The sequence below is a fragment of the Ictidomys tridecemlineatus genome, chromosome 5, assembly GCF_052094955.1.
Source record: "Ictidomys tridecemlineatus isolate mIctTri1 chromosome 5, mIctTri1.hap1, whole genome shotgun sequence".
Lineage (NCBI taxonomy): Eukaryota > Metazoa > Chordata > Mammalia > Rodentia > Sciuridae > Ictidomys > Ictidomys tridecemlineatus.
This window is the reverse complement of record NC_135481.1, coordinates 101,796,170-101,813,540: the sequence shown is the minus strand read 5'-3', so window position 1 is coordinate 101,813,540 and position 17,371 is coordinate 101,796,170. Positions and strand designations below refer to the sequence as shown.

At 38.3% G+C, this 17,371-nt stretch overlaps 1 protein-coding gene and 1 long non-coding RNA gene across 44 annotated transcripts in view; one reads left to right on the top strand and one right to left on the bottom strand.

The window, feature by feature from the left end:
- Nrxn3 (neurexin 3) overlaps positions 1–17,371 on the bottom strand; it is a 1,549,271-nt gene that overhangs the window by 80,707 nt on the left and 1,451,193 nt on the right. The gene's annotated exons all lie outside the window — the stretch shown is intronic.
- Positions 1–17,371, top strand: part of LOC144377901 (uncharacterized) — a 32,299-nt gene that overhangs the window by 10,685 nt on the left and 4,243 nt on the right. The window contains exons 2-5 of the long non-coding RNA XR_013439172.1: positions 6,829–7,071; positions 9,351–9,451; positions 15,290–15,385; positions 16,398–16,467. This is a non-coding gene — a long non-coding RNA (uncharacterized LOC144377901). The remainder of the gene's footprint in view (positions 1–6,828; positions 7,072–9,350; positions 9,452–15,289; positions 15,386–16,397; positions 16,468–17,371) is intronic.

Below are 17,371 nucleotides of genomic sequence, written 5' to 3'. Positions count from 1 at the left end.
CCTCAGCTTTACTTGGATAAAAACAAAGATTGTAAACATGGCTGTGGTTTGTACAGAAGAAATAAGGTTGAAAACGAGGGCAATTTTTCCATGTTTAACAGTGTTTTGCTGACTAAGGATAAGACACATACTCTCTATAAAAAAAAAAATTAAAAAAATAAACAAAATAACACCATCAAAAGTAACTTAATAATTTTTTGATGTTTAAAAGTTGTTTGTACAAGTAAAAATCTAAGCTTCATTGGACCAGGCAAACCATTATTTAGTAACACCACATTTACAAAAGTTAATTTCTTTTTTATGTTAGAAATAACTTTTCCCACTCCCACATGTAGCTAAATATTATTTCTTCATTTTCGGAATAGATAAATCAGAATAAAAATTAAATAAGTTGTTTAAGGCAAATGAAGCATTGATGTGGAAATAAGGATTCAAATTTGCTTCCTCCTGATTGCGATTGCTATGTTTGGAATGTTTGGGCCCGCCCCACTCCCAGCAAATTCTTATGTTGAAGTCTCATTACCAATGTGATGGTATTAGAACCTAGGGCCTTTGGATGGTGATTAGGTCATACCGGTATTAAAAAAAAACAATGGAGAGATGCCTGGTCCATCTCAGCATGTGAAGACACAGCCAGAAGATGCCAGAAAACAGACTCTTCCCAGATATTAGATCGGCTTTGATCTTAGACTTCCTAGCCTCCAGATAAGACAGAAAGACTCTTTTTACAAGTTGGTCCACTTTATGTTATTTTGTTATAGCAGCCTGGATGGACCAAGCCATCTTCCCTTTCAATTCACTGACATTGTGCATGGCTTTAGTCAGTTTTATGCAATCTATGGCTTAACACTATTTTCTTTGAAAAACAATTGAAGGAAAAAATATCAATGCATTTAACTACTCAATAAAAATATTTGGGCCAGGTGTGGTGGTACCCACCTGTAATCCTAGCAACTCAGGAGGCTGAACAAATAACTTGAGTTATCACATTAATCCTTGCAACAATCCAACAAAGCCATTTCTATTATCAGATCCTCCTTCAAACAAGAAAATGGAGACTTAGAGACGCTAAATAAATTGATCAAGATAACAGAGCTAGTAAGTGATGGACCAAGGAACTCAGTCTGCCTACCTTCAACAGTATCAACACTAAGCTCACTTGCAATGTTGCCTGTTCCTTAGTGGGGAATAAATCACTAAATTGGGAATAAAATGAGACCAGGACTATCTGAAAGATCAGGGTCACACCCATGGATAAGCCATTTTTCTAGTACCTTTACATTTCAAGATCTCTCCTTTTCTCAGGACAGCATTTGCTCCCACACACTTTCTTCTAACTATTTGAATATGCAAGTGCAGCATTTCACAAACCAGATTATGTGCAACTCTAATTCAATTGCCAATCAGAAAGAGTTAATACACTAATTTGCTTGCAAGGAGTAGACTGCCAGAACCTGGGTGATTTAGTAGTGTTAGCAATTTTTCCAATATTTAGTCTCATGAAGTCACCTAGACTAATTCCTCTGGAGTATGGTAGGAGTCAGAATTATAACGTGCTGAGTTATAGAACCCCATCAAATCTTCCACCTAACCTTGTTCCCAGCATAAAATCAGCATTCCCCTAAGACACCTTAGACAAATTAATTCAGGATGCAAACTATCGATGTAGCGAATTTATACAGTCACACAAGAGTGACTGCTACAACCATATACTTGATGTCAAATGCAGGACCGTGGTCAGAAATAAGATGACATTTCTCCAAAGTTTATGGGTTCAAAGTTTATCTAAAAGCATTATAAATTACTTAGAACCCTCAAGATATTCTTTTTATAGATGAGCTGATTTAGTCACTTACATAATAAATAACCATAATCAAAATGTAACTTATTTAATTAAGAGTTGGACATTTTTGCTCAATTGGAAAAAATTCTAGTGAGATGCATTTTTCCAGAAAGTAATATTTAAATAAAACCCACCCATTGTTGCTCAAACTTCCATGGTTTAGTGAGAAAGGCATAGAGAGTACAATGGATAAAGGGAAGACAAGAGAATGCAGTTCTCTTCTCTATTGGCCAAGAAATTTGCTTCACATCTGAAGGAAGAACATCCTTCATACCAGGTAGGATAAAAGATAGTTGTGCTGAACTGAGAGTAAGTTCCCCGCATTTTCATCAGGAACAGTCTCTGACTCACAGAGGCTCAGCTTCGGGGGTTTTTCAACCAAAGTGATCCTCATCCAGCAAAAGGCGTATTTCAAATTTTGAATTGTGATGATCTTTTCCTCAGCTAGCAATATGTGGCATGACACTCTCTGGCAGTGCTGGGCAGCAGCAGGGACACAGCTCAGTCAGCTACAAGATCACAAGAGGATACAACCGCTGCTCTACAGTCGTGCTGCTACTAAGCTAGGGTGTTCAGTAGGCTGGGTGTGTTAAATGCATTTTGTCTTAAAGATATTTTCAACTTATAATGGGTTTGTGGGGATGTAACCCCTTTGTAAAATGAGAAGCACCTGTATTGTTACAGGGTAAGAGAGTGGGGGAAGGGCCACTGGGCAAAGATGCTTCCTCCTTAGTTACTAGTGAATCATAAAAAACAACTGGAGTGAACAACAACAGAAGACACAGATCAAATATCTGAAATGTATTACATATTTCTCTTCTTTTGGCATTCTCTTTGCCCCTCCATCATATCTTCAGAAGGCTCACTTTCTCTTTCTCCTGTTAAACTAAGTTTGGCCTGAGGACACTTCCATAATTGAGCAGTCACATATCAAATGCAACCTAATTTAGCATGTAGACTAACTAAAAGCCTAACTTACGAGTATACTTTTGTCATGAATAGCTGAGTCTCAGGCAATCACAGTAGCTGATCTTCAGCAAATCCCTGGCAGCCAATTGTTCAAGCCAAGTTCAAACAAGACAAACACTGAGCCGTAACCAAAACAGCTAGCTGTCTCTGGACCACGCTTCCATTTTCTGTCCATAAATGCCTCACCGTGTTGCAGGCTGAGTTGTCTGAACTTTTTCTTGTTCTGAGTGTTACTGTATTTATGAGTTATTCTTTGCTCAAACTCCTCTACACTTCATTTGTCCAAACTTTTAACATTCCCTTTCTTTATCTTGCTGTCTCTTTGGGCCATTTCAACACCTCTGCTCCCTTCCTGATGTATCAATTCCAAAAGCATTAAAATGTGTGTACACTTATGTTTCCTGTTGGATATAACTATTCACATACTAATGCAGAAGGGTTAGAGTGACTCTGCCCCCTTCCCCCATCCCTGCCACCTTCTGTGACTGTGCTGCCAGTCTGGGTCTTGCTGCCATGCCCACAGGTATCTTTGTGCTATTCCAATTTATGGTAGGTGCCATTTGTAAGGGTGAGAAAAGAAAAGTTGATAACCCAGAAGAGAATGTATATCATTGGTCCTTTGGAAGCTCTTTGGTTTTGATAGCAGTCTATTAGTCAACTGAAGTGAGAGGAGAAAATTCATCAATCAACAAAAAAACTGGGAGACACCCCTGGGTAGGTCTCTTTCTTTGCATTTTAAAGAAACTTACTCTAAATTCTTCCTTGCTCTTTATAAAATATTTTCCACTCATATCCTTGGCTTGAAGAGTTTTATCCTGTGAAATTCTTCCCCCAACTTTTTTTTTTGTCCTTGTTACTTCTTCCCTTTTCTCCAAAGATAATACCTCAGATCAAAAAGGCTGTGATACTTCCCAGAGAGGTTTACAAACGAATTAATTTATCCAAACTTATGCTGTAGGACTTGGAAGAAGAAGTAGGGTTCTTATATATTTCTTTTTAACCTTTTTTTTAGTTGTAGGTGGACACTACTAATTTTTTTTTTTTTACTTTTTAAAATTTTATTTCTTTATATTTGGTGCCTCACAAGTGCTAGGCAAGCACTCTACTGCTGAGCCACAACCCCAGCCCCGATTCTTATATTTTTAGATCTCTGGGAATATAACTGACTTTTGCATTAGGAGGTCTGGAATCCTTCTTTAAATCAGTTACTAGAACTATTTCTGGAAATGAATATTCTCCAGACTTTCCCAGAATAATATTACTGGATCTTAGTTAAGTTACTTTCTTCCTTAAGGTAAGTATTTTGACTGCCTGCCCACAGTTGAGTCTGATCTTACATGTCTTCTAGCTCTATTAATAACTCTTTACCTTTTTTTTTATATTGGACAAGCCAATTTCAAGTGGTGCTCTACCAAATTTTAGAAATTACAGTGTGTGTGTGTGTGTGTGTGTGTGTGTGTGAGAGAGAGAGAGAGAGAGAGAGAGAGAGAGAGAGAGAGAGAGAGAGAGAGAGTGTGTGTGTGTGTGTATGTTTATGTAGAAACTGAAGATTGTATGTAGAAGGTAATTTTCAGTATACCAACTTCAGGAATCATCCTGCTCTAGTTAGAATCTGCATATTAGTCATGCAACACATAGAATTTTCATGATCCCCTTCTCATGTCATATACAGAAGCTGTATGTAAATACAGATCCTGTCTTCCCACATGATCAGATTCAAACGACATACTAATATGTTTTGGTCTGACTTTCCATTGCCAAATAAACAGAGAAAGACATTCTTTCTTTCATGGAATGAATCTTTCATTTGTGCGTTTTTCTAAACAAAACACTCCATTCCATTCTGACAATGATCCTTATTATATCTGTGATAAATTTATTATCAAGCTTGGATTAAAACTTTATTTCAGGCACATCTATTCTTTCCTTTGAATTAACACTCTAAATTACTTAGCAAATTAAACAGTATACTAGAAATATGACTTCAAGTCTTTCTTTTGAATGTCACATAATAAAGCAATTGTGTCATTAGAAGTAGTGATCTGACTTCTGAGAGGCATTTGCTCTCAGTAAGACTGAAAGAAGATAACTTCTTTTAAATGCTCTGAATAAGAGATTTTAAAGAAATATCTGTAGGGTGTTTTTATCTTTGTATATCCATAATGATTTAGGAAAACAAGATTTACATTTTGTTTGACTTTTTGTTGCAAAAATGGCAAAGAAATAATACTGCCAATAGTAAAAGTCAGGGTCTATTCAAGGTCAATAATAAAGTGTGACTTGACTGTTTCCAGGTATTAGCAGTTGGTCTCCCTTAAGCCTCAGCCATGAGTTATTAACAAGTATGTTTACCACCCAGTTATAACAGGAAGTTCTGACTTGAAAGAGTACATCAATTTTCTTAACTTCTTACTAAAGTACGGGATGATTATGCAGAAACTCAAAGCACCTAAGTTTACTACTGTTTTAAAAATGTCATTATAACTAACTTTTTTTCCCCTCTCCACATGTTTTTTTTTTTCTCTAAGAAAATATTTCTGGAATACTGCAAGTCTAGTAGAAGACGATGTTAATACAAAAAAAGATTTAAAGATAATTGGGTCCAATTTCATTCTTCCATAGTTGAGAAAGCTGATTCTCTTCAAGTTTAAATGGCTTCTCCAGGCAGTTAAAATAGGCAAATCAGTGATAGAAGATCAAATCTTAGAAGGTGCAAAATATTTTGAAAATACTTTTCTGATTTGACCAAAATACCTTTAAGGTTTCCTCCAACACCAAGGATGTATAATCAGTTCACTCATTTCTTGTTTTTTCTGGATTTCTGACACAACATAAGACATTTCCTGAGCCCAGCTGGGCCTTTGGAGAGAAAGGTAACATTCATGCCTAGTTTTTACATTTTGTCCTCTAGGAAATCAAAGAGAAAAAAAATAGGCACCAAGAGTGAGTTGGAAATCAACTTAATGACCCCAAATTAAGGGAATTTGCTAAAGTATCCTGTTCCATAGGGATTACCTTGCTGGAAAGAAATAAAATACTTGGCAAATTCCTTTAATGTCAGTTCACCTTGCATTCTGATTTAATGGAGAATGCATTTTTAATACAGTGAAAGTATATTTCTCATTGCTCAAAGACTTGAAGTGGTTTGTAAGTTGGCAAGAGCAAAAAAAATTAGTATGGTTGCTTCATTTTCATCTGATAATCATCTTCTGGGAGGATGGTCTCTCATGTGATAGCTCCCTCCCCAGGATCCTTAAATGTGGGATTCTAAAACGTGGAGAGTGAATTAAGCAATTGTTAAGTTTTAATCCTTAAGCACATTTAAGAAGAAACTAATGTTCTGAATGGTGGTATCCAAGGAAATCCTGGTTGGAAACCAGGAGTTCTGCTTTAGCCAGCATTTCCCCGTTTTCATGCTGCACCTATCTGAAATATGATCCATGATACTAAATGCTCTGCATAATTCTTAAATGCATGATACAAATATATACCTATGCTCTAAATTAAAATGGGAGGAAAAAAAGAACAGAGCGAATTAAAACTACCAGGAGAATTAATGATAATTTATGATATCCTCATCCTTGGCCTGTCCTTCCCAATAATGTCAGGAAAACTATCAATGATGAGACAGGGCCCATGTCTCTGGGCTTTTCCACCATCAGGACAGTGATGAAAGTTCTAAGGCGGTTTTTCACCGGTGTTGCTCTGACATCAATGCACAAAATAAGACCAGACACATTTCATGTCCTTCTTTTACAACTGCCTTTGTTTGCCTGCCATCAGAATGTGTTGCTAATTCGAGAGCAATAAATAGCTCCTGAAGAAAACTAATTTGCACACAGCTGCAGTTAATCAGTATGCTCAGAGAGGTGTACCTGACACAAATGACCTAAAGCATAGGCACCAGTAGGGCTTTGCTGGCACCAAGATCCCCTGGTTCTGGAGGTGAAACAGGACCTTGGAATACAGTGAATCATGATTGGCCTGACATCCCAACTGGTTTGCTTCTTTCCCAGGGTGCATTTTATGTGAACCTTTAACCAAGGAATACAGCAGAGGCATGTGGAATGTGTTGACCATTCCCGGAAACAGGGCCATGGGAAGACACCTATTCTTTCTGTTTATTCTCCCACAACTGAGCTTTCAAGTTCTCAGTAATAGAGCCAGCTTCTACATCTGGTTTAATTTTCGGATCTCCTGGGTGAGTGTACTTAAAGACTAAACCAGAAGGATGAATGACTCAAGCCCAGATTCACCAGGTAAGACATTCAATCATTGGGAGCACCTTGACCTTGGATTCCGACTAGCAAAGTTTAGCCTGGAAGTTTCCTAGTTGATTTTCTGCTTTAGCACCTTCAGCAAATAGCACAATGTCTTGGGCAGGAGAGTACAATTTAGATCACTGTTTGGAATCCACATGTGTTGATGTGACAAAGAAAGGAAATCTATAAAAAGAATAGCACTTTTGCAAATATGTATTTAATGGTAAAAAGGCAAGTAAAGTTTCATGTTCACATTCAATTCTGATTGATATTTATTTCACTCAGATGTTTCCTCTGGCCTCAGAAGGAGAGATCCTTTCTAAAAGCAAAATCACCACTTTTTGCAGAACTGGAAAAAGAAAACTTTCCCCATGAATGACTCAAAGGCAGAATGACCTATTTTTCATTTATAGGATGGTATATGTGTGAAAAAGGGGAAAAGAAAACATGTTTGTGTGTGTGTTAGAATTAAATGCCAAAATCAGACAATTCTGTTTCATGAGGAAATCATGATTTATGACATTTGCAGGAAAGTCATCAACAGTTCTCTGAACTTGGCTCTGAGTGCTTCATTTCATACTGTGTGCTCCACACTCTGATGCCTGCCAGGTTTCTTTTCAGACTGAAACAGAAATATTGTGATTTTTTTCAGGGACTATTGTAGTTTCTACAAGAAAATTACCAAAATAAAAATTGAAATAAGAGATTTGGGAGAAGTAGAAGCCAGAAAGTAAATGAAAATCACCTATTTTTCAATTATAAAACCAGGGAATGACCATTATATAAAGACAACTACAAAATATGCATGGCTTTAAAGTAAGACTTAAATATGGAAATTGGGATTTGCATAAAAGATAAGATAACATAAGGAATGATTATTTGCTTTGGAAAAAGGTTCATGAAAACATTCATTCCAATAGCAAGTTCCTCTCTGGCCCTTAAATGATGACTTGCTTTTAAGTATTCAGTTCCTGCCTAACTTTTCAGGAACCCTTCCCCATATATAAAGCACTCTAAACAAAGTCACACAGGTACAAAGATCTTGGCTAAGTGTGACTGCATTTTATCTCTCTAAAATCAGCGAGAAATTACTAGAAAACAATAAGAATGGTAGAGAGATTTAAAAAAAATAAGAATAAGTGGTAGAAAGCAATAGCTGGCAGAAAACAAAAAGTAGCTTGGTATTTCTAAATCAAGGTAGGGGAGAAAATCATTTTATCCATCATTGAAAACCAAATAGAAAGCAAGGAACTTGTACTGTGGAAAAAGTAATTTATGTTCTAAAGAAATGTGTGTGTGTGTGTGTGTGTGTGTGTGTGTGTGTGTGTGTCTTTTGCACCTTTGTTAAATATATACAAATGACAGGCTGACAGGCCTAAGAAGCTGCAAGAATTTCTATGGTATGAAGCAGAGATTCTGCTCAGAGGGGACCTATCAGTGCCACAATAAGGGGACTATATTTTCATGTCTTTATCCAGGAGAAAAAGATTCGATGTCCTATGTAACATTCTTCCTGGACACCCTGATATTTTATTTTTTAATATAATGATTGTCCAAAGTAGTAAATAATATCAATTTCAAAGTCAAAGACTACCAACAAGGAAGAGTCCTTGTGGCTCCACAGAGGTATTTAAGGACCCTGACTTTGCAGAATGAGAGATGTATGACTCAATCAATAAGACAGGATGGCATGAAATACTATAACCTGTCCCAACAGGAGCAGGAGGGAAGTGGAGCTGCTCCTCGGTAGGTAGGAAGATTGGGAACACTGGGTTCCACTCCCAGGACTCATGTTGATTTAGCTTTTGTGACCTTCATTTAAAAGATTTGGTTACACATGAATTCGCAAGGTATACCACAGAATGGAGAGTCATAAGGATAACTTGCTGAAAGCCTGAGTTCACAAACAGAACAAGGGCAAAAAGAGATTCAAGTGTAAAGACTGCAACTGTGGGGGTGACATCTACACCAGAGTCTGGTAAGAGGGTAAGGATATGGACAAGGTCAAGTTTGCCAACTACTCTGAAAATGCTAATCAGAAAGAGCTTGATGTGTCCTGTTTACATTTTAGAATTAAGATAAACTATACTTGAAATCATCGGCTGTGTCACTCCTCCCTGATTTCATCACAGAGTCATCCTGAACTTGCCCAGGACCAGCTTCCCTCCACCAGGGCTGAGTCCTCTCTCCTACTCCCCAGCCTACCCTGATGCTAATCAGATCAGATGAGGAGGGTCTGTCTGTGCTTGCTCTAAACTAGTCCTCTTCCCTACTAGATGTTGGTCAGTTACCAGGGCTGAGACTTCCATAAGGACAACCATTGCAGACATGAGGAAACTGAAAAGCATGAAATCGAAGTCATCAAAATTATTTGAAAGTAAGTGACTCTTGACGATCCACATGTCTTGAGTTAGCATTCTGGGCTCTCAGACAACCTTTCTCCAGACTATGGATTGTTCTGGGAGATAATTTGCCATCTATGTCCTACATAATAGGGATCACTTTCCATTCTGGGATAAACATGGCATCACCATACAGAACGCTGTGCTTCTAGGGACTGTATTCAGAGATATAAGTGAGAAGTTTTGTGCATCAAGTGCTTTGAATGGAAAATCAAGGAACTAGGAGAACATAGGAAGTACCTGTGACCTCATCAGGGTAAGGAGCAAGAAAGCCTTCCCAGAATGGTGACATCTGGTCTGAAGCCACAGATAGAGGGAGGGAAGATCAAATAGTGGTGGTGGAGGTGGCAAGACTGTTTCATTAAAGTATGATTATGTACAAAAGCTTGTGAACAAAGGATGGTAGGGTGGATCATGATGGTGGTTGTTTTGGATGATCTGCCTATTGGACATGAATTATCTAGCACAATTATGAGAAGGCACCATAGGGATGGGTGTGTGGGTGTGCCCTCAGGCATATTCAAGCAACCCCATGTCCCAGAAACAAACCTAAGCATATGCCCTTCCCATCTCCAGTGGCTGCATGCAGAATGGACAGCCATCTGATACCCACCAACCTCACCTCTCAATGTCTGAGCTGATTAACTTCTCAGGGCTCTCAGCAGGCAGGATGTTGATGTGGGCTGGGTAAGAACTTTCAAGGACACTTCAAACAGCTGGATTAGATCAAGAGAAAAAACTCCTAAAACAGCACCATAGATTTACTGTACAACATTTTCCTTCTCTCCACAATACTAAGGGGGGGAAAAAAAAATAACCGTGGGCATCTTGCCCACCTGGAGGTAAAAGGTTGCTCCAGCCCTTAACAGTGACTCCCTTTGAATTTAGCCTGTTTTCCTTTTCATCTGCCACACTCACACCGTGTGCAGACCCTTGGTCTGCAGCGTATTTATGGGAGAACATGCTCTTGGTCTCTCAGTCAACCCCAGAGAGCATTTCAATTCAGCCGTATTTATACACTTGACAATAGCTCCAAGGCAAGAGGGAGAGAAAGGGCGAGGGCTGGGGTGCTGGGTGTGGCCGTCTTGGTACAGAACAATGAGAAAATAAAAAGAGGAGTGACCTGCCTGTGGCCTCTTCTTTATCGAACTCTGCCCTGTTATTAGGCACATGTGGGGAAGCCGGAGAGAATGTATGGCTTCCAATGCACTGTCCATAATTCAGCACCAAGCAGGAGGCGAGCAGCTCTTCACAGGGCTGTCAGCAGGGGCAATAAATAGACTGTTTATTAGAGGAAAATGACCCAAAGGATGGAGAGGGAGCATTTGGATGGCTCAGCAAAGAAACTGCACAGATCCTCTCTCACTCTTTATTCTTCATGTTTTAGCCTTTTAGAACCCACGTTAAAGGCTTCCTCCAGTCCCAAGACTTTTGCTGAATGGCTCCAATAAGATGATCTCTGTTTATTAATAAAACAGCAACCACAATGTTCACGTCTAAGGGTTTATAGTGTGCTCACCTTATGTCTGGGAGATGTCCCTCTCATTTATTATCTTTTAGAGTTCACAACAAACCTATACGGTAGATGGTTCTATACCCATTCCGTAGATGGGGAAACTGAGGTAGATGTTGCATGACCTACCCTAAGCTACATGGCAGGGGACTGGGAGAGCCGTTTGCCTGTGACTTCCCAGACCACCTTCTGATCCACTTAGATTATACACCTCACTGACCTAGAACATTCGACATGTGGTTACTTCTATTAGTTTTCCTTTTATTCTTTAGGAAACTAGTTCTTATGACCTGAGGTCAGTAACAATATACCTTAGACTATGAGACCAGTTGGTTGGATTTCGACACATCAATCAGGAATTTATACAAATTCCAATTCACTGGGTGACCTCAGGAGACCAATTCTACCATACATTCTAGGTCACAATGGGCCCTTGACCTGAACTCTAGAATTTGATGACAGAATATTTTGGATTGGGAAACATATTGCAGGAAATGAGCCACATTTTCAGGGTCTATAGTCCCTCTACTGCAATATTTTCCTGGAGAAGTTATGAAATACCTTCCAGTGTTTTCATGCCTCCTCTAATCCATTTTTCCCCAATAGCTATCATAATTTTTAGAAATGAAATTTTATCATGTCACTGTCTGGTTTGAGAGCCTTCAATGACCTCTTGCAGCACTGAAAATAAAATCCTGGTGGCAAAGTTGTTGGGAATACAATGTCTCAGTTCCCCCACATTGCATCTGCAAACTACCTGCCCTTTGAGCAGCTATAGGTGCAGTTTTTCTGACTCATATTCGACTTATAGAGAGCTCTTCTTTAGCAGAGCCTGACATTGACTGCTGAGAAATAAAAGACCTATAGTGTGCAAAATACACAGGGGGCGGGGTCTTTTATTTCAGTCCTGTTCTAGGTAGAAAAGCAGGGGTAGTGAACATTAATAAATTTTTCTCCTCCTTAGGGGAATGTGGAGTACTTATAACAGGTTCTGGAAAAAGTAACTGGGATTATTGAATGACTAAGAAACAATTAAATGCCCCAAAAGTCAAGAATGAAGAGAAGAGGCTGTCTTTTAAGTACATATAGTCATACAAAAAAGTTGAGGACAGCTGCCATCTCTCTTTTCTTGACTGGGACGAGATCAAAGAAAAACTAGTTTAACTCTAGGAATAAGATAAAGAGAATAAAGTACAGTGATTGGATGATTTTAGAGTCCTTAATTTAGCATAAACATGATGAGTTAGCATCATGGACAGAAGGTGCCTTTTTAAATCAGACACAACTCCAAATCCAGCTCTACTTTCCTTACCTTTTTTCTCCAGGTGGACACTGAAGATGTCAAGAACAGGATTCCCATTTTATATATATATATATATATATATATATATATATATATATATATATTATATACACACACACACACATATATATTATACATTTTATATATATTATTTACTTGACTGTTATTTACTTGTAATTAAAAGGCTATATATATATAGCCTTTTGCAAGCAGAGGGAAATGGAAGATGCTCATTGGAGCTCTCTCCTTCAACTCCAGTTTTTCCAAATTTACCTCATTATATAATTGAATTGTGGTATTTGTCAAAAAGCAGATTTCTAGATATTTCCCCTATAGTCCTGATTTAGGATGTATGTGTTGAAAACATGCAGGAATCTATTCATGAAGGACTGACAGCAATTACTGTTTCAGTAAGTGTGATAGTTCCCTAGCTCATTTGGTGAAACCCCATGGATTGGATCTAGACTGGATCAAACTGGAGAGATCTGTAGAAGCTTACTATGTGGGGGTTGAACGGTGTGTCCCCTAAACTGGTATGTCAGTGTCATAATCCCCGACACCTCAGAATGTGAGTTTATTTGGAAATAATAATTTGGGTGTGAGGTTGCAGACGTAGTTAATTAAGTCCCATGAGATCATTTTGGAGTAGGGTGTGACCCCAATCTAATTATGAGTGGTGTTCTTAGAAGAGGACAGCCACATGAAAAGAGCGACACACTGGGAGAACATTGTGTGACAAGGAAATAAGAGATTAGGGTTGCGTAGCTATGGCCCAGGAATCAAGGACTGCAGGCAGACCATCAATATTAGGGGTTCCCCTACAGCTTTCAGAGGGAGCATTAGTCTGCTGACACCTTAATTGTGGACTTCTAGGCTCCAGAACTTCGGTAGAATAGATGTTGTTTTAAACCTCCCAGTTTGTGGGATTTTGTTAAAGTAGCCCTAGAAAACTAATAAAGGTAGAAAAGTCCTTTCACGAAGGATTAGACATGGGTTATCAGGAGAGGGGCAGATAGTCCTATGTCTTAGAGCAGGCTTTGCAATGTTAGGCCTCTAATAATTTAGTTTTTCTGTATCTTCCATGCTTATCCTAACGACACATTAACATTTCATCCTTCCTGTTGTTGATATCTTATGAGTTGTAAGGCCATGTCTTCCAGGGAAGGAAAGTTCTATGTGGATGGAAAGGTAAAGAGGAACAGAACATAGGGAGGCTGGAATTACTTTTCAGCTTTAATGCTATTGTCTTTTTTTCTCCAAAATGCAGTTTGGGCTACTATTGAAGACCTTGTGACCCCAAGTGATGGTCCCTTATCGGAAACAGAAATTCATCACAATATTATCTTCCCATACTCCTGTCTAGTTCTGGTTCACTATGATCTTGGTGATCAACAACAGAAGTCCCCTCATTTCCTGCTCAGGGAGCATATAGATACTTCATAAAAACAGTTGAGAGAAAAGGAAGACTCTCATTAATCTCAATTTATCAATCTACCCATTAGGACAAGCACAAAGGAAAAAAAAAGAAGAATGCATTATAAATATTAGGAAGCAAGACTAGAGATAATATACTCAAATAACTTATTCCTTTTAGCCAGTATAAATTGTTAGGCTAAATGTAATTTATAAATTCTCTTTTTCCAACATCAAACTAGTGTCTGCTTCTGCATTGCTCCATGATTCAATGTAAGAAGCTGAGCATCATTTTCTTGACTGTTATTTACTTGTAATTAAGTGACCAATTGCTCGTGGAATTGGACAAAATAGAGAGCAGGAAAAAGATAATTCTCAAGTGACGGCATGGTGTTGGAGTTCGAAGAGACCAAAGGATGAGCTGGAAGAGGGTTTTTCAGAGTGTGACATGTGGAGCACCTGCTAGAATCACCTGGGACACATTAGCAGTGTGTATTCGGAGAACCCACCTGTTTTAGTCAGCTTTCTCAACTTACCAACTCCATACTTGTTTAATTTCAGCATAGATGGCTGTGGTAATATAGGCTCTGCTATATTATGGCACTCAGGGTAGTTTGGGGACAGATGAACATAGAAATAGAAATATCATATAATGGGCCCTTGCTTTTTTTCACAAACCCAAACATAATTAGATAAAGCAATAAGCGAGTAGTAGGTAATCTCTTAGGAATTTGATAACCTTGATTCAAATTTTATTTTATTTTGGAGATACTTGGGTTGATACAATAATATAGCAGAAAAGATTTTATAACAAATACTCTCAGATTGTATGTAAAATAATTAAATGCCTATTTATTGTGATTTATGTAAATAGAAGAGAGGGAGAGGGAGAGGGAGAGGGAGAGAGAAACAGACTTGCTCCTGAGCATCTTACCTCATTCAGTACAAGGAATTAATTATCATTATGGTAAATTATGCAGCATTCGAATCAAGGTAATCACAGGGCAATCATCTTTCAATTCAATTAACAAGAGGTACAATACCTTACACAACTCTAAAAGATTTAAAATGCCTTCTGTTATTGCTATCTAATGGTTGAAACATTCTGAAAAATTTGGCTTGAGAGGGTAGTGTTCAATGCATTCCCTTGGTCTAACGATTGCAGGACTATAATTCTAAATCAAAGGAACTCACACGTATATATTAGAAAGGGATTTTTTTTAAAAAAATAGAACAAAGCATAATGATCACATTTCTATATTAGGGTTCCCTCTTCCAGATTTTAAGACAAATGATGACATATTAGAATTTTGATAGTAGAGATAAACCTGTGAAATGATGTTTTATACAAACATTACTACAATGCTCTTATAATGATTAAAAAAACTAAATCCGTATGCATATAAATATGTGTATATACACATGCTTACCTCTAAAAAATACATATTTATTTCTATTTCATATATGTATGTATGTATATAGGGGTAATAACAGGGCAAGTACTGTCTGATATTATGCTTGAAGTGACAGGAAACTAGAAAAATAATGAGTTCTATTGAATAATACCTTTCATATTCCTTTTAGAAAGCATGCTGCTGATTCTGAATTTTTTTTGTTTTGGGATTCATCATGCAATGTTGTGATTCAAAGAAGCAATCGCTGAATCTGCATCTACAAGGAGTGTGTATCATCTCTTTCTTAATACAGTGAACTAAGTGCCCTAGGGGATAAATAATTTGCCTCAGGTCACAAAGATAGCAATCTGAAGAGTCTCATATTTTTGTTTTTCTGAGAAGCTGTATGAACTGAATTATCCAACAAATTTTAATTGAAGGAGTATATAAGAATTTCAGTGGAGGTGATATGCATACCTGTAATCCCAGCTATTCCGGATCTCAAGTTCAAGTCCAGCCTGGGCCACTTAGTAAGCTGCTACCTCAAATTAAAAAATAAAAAGGGCTGGGGATGTAACTCAGTGGTAGAGCATGCCTAGGTTCAATCACCAGTACCAAAACAGTAGTAGTAGTAATAATAATAATAATAACAGTAATAATAAACACGATTTTAAAAAAATAATTCATTGTAGTCCATATTTCTTAAGCTTCAGAGGTTTGCAATCTAATTTGGGAGAGAAAATTCTGATACAAAAAGTATTTTTAAAAAATTATGTTGAATTATGTAACATGTTTATAATGTTTTTGAAGTGAGATAAAAGAAAAAGCATTAGTCAGTGTGTCTAAGGTGCCATTTGGGCTTTGTCTTAAGGGGTAAACACATGAGTTTTAGCCTCTAGGAATCTATAATCGCATGTTGAGGAAATGGAAAGACAGAAATGGAAATAATGGTCTCTGCAAAACAGCAGAAGTAAGTTATATAATACAACTAAAAGCAAAGTTCAATGGAAACTCAGTAGTTAATAAATGCCATCAGCAGACAACAGGAATGGAAAGAGATTTTGTGAAGAAATCTTAAGTTGGTCCTTGAAGGACAATAGCTATATCAAAGACGGTGGTTGTAGAAGACATTTCAGCTATGACCCAAGTCAAGATGAGATGCAAGGAGTGACAGGCACAGTGGTTGAGACAAAGGGCAAGTCTTGTACTTGCTGGGAGAGCCGTTTGGAGACATAGATGGGGCTAGGATGTGGACAGCGAGGAGGCATGTTCAGAAACTGAGACTCTCTCCCCTGCAGGCCCCAGGAGCTGCTGAAGGCTCTGCAGTGAACGGACAAACTATGATGGTGCTTTGGAAAGATAACTCAGGTGAGAAGTGGGGTGGGACCATCAAGCAGCTGGAAGCAGGGTGGCCAGTTAGGAAGCTCTTAGTAGATTTCAGAAGAGAATTAGGGCTCAAATAGGATAGTGGCAAAATTTTAAATAAATTAGTAAATTGATGAAAGAAAGGGAAAGGAATAAATATGGGTACTGTGAATTGATTAGACAGAAAGGGAGAGGACAGAGAGGCAGATGAGTCCAACCAAAATTTCAGCGGAAGGCTGGGCATGGTGGCACACACCTATGATCCCAGCAGCTTGGGATACTGGGCAGGAGGATCGCAAATTCAAAGCCAACTTCAGCAAAAACAAGGCGCTAAGCAACTTAGTGAGACCCTGTCTCTAAATAAAATACAAAATAGGGCTCAGGATGTGGCTCAGTGGTTGAGTGCCCCTGAGTTCAATCCCTGGAACCACCCCTCCCCCCAGTTCAGCTTAAGGGCTAGAAGATAGTGATTTACTAACTCAGACAAGGGAACAGAAGAGGGGAAGTTGCAGGGGGTGGATAAAAACAACAAAAAATGAGACAGTTAATCAGGTGACTATGAAGTGACAGCCCGCATCTAAGACAGAAGATGGGTAAACAAAGGGCAACCAGATATTGTCACAATTATATGACAGCATGAAAAAGGAGGCAGAGTTGAGAGTGCTAACAACAGGAAAGATGGAATCCTTGGAAACAGGTATTATTTGGGGAATAGTGGTAAACAATGTAAGATTCATTAAGTTGGGGTTGCTCTTAAGATAAGGCCCTTTCTAGTGGTTGGTGAGCATAGTAGGCAAGAAGGCATCATGTGAAAGCAGAGTTCTGGATGTTTTGTTTTGTTTGGTACTGGGGAATGGACCCTGTTCCACCACTGAGCTATATCCCCAGCCCTTTTTTATTTTGAGTT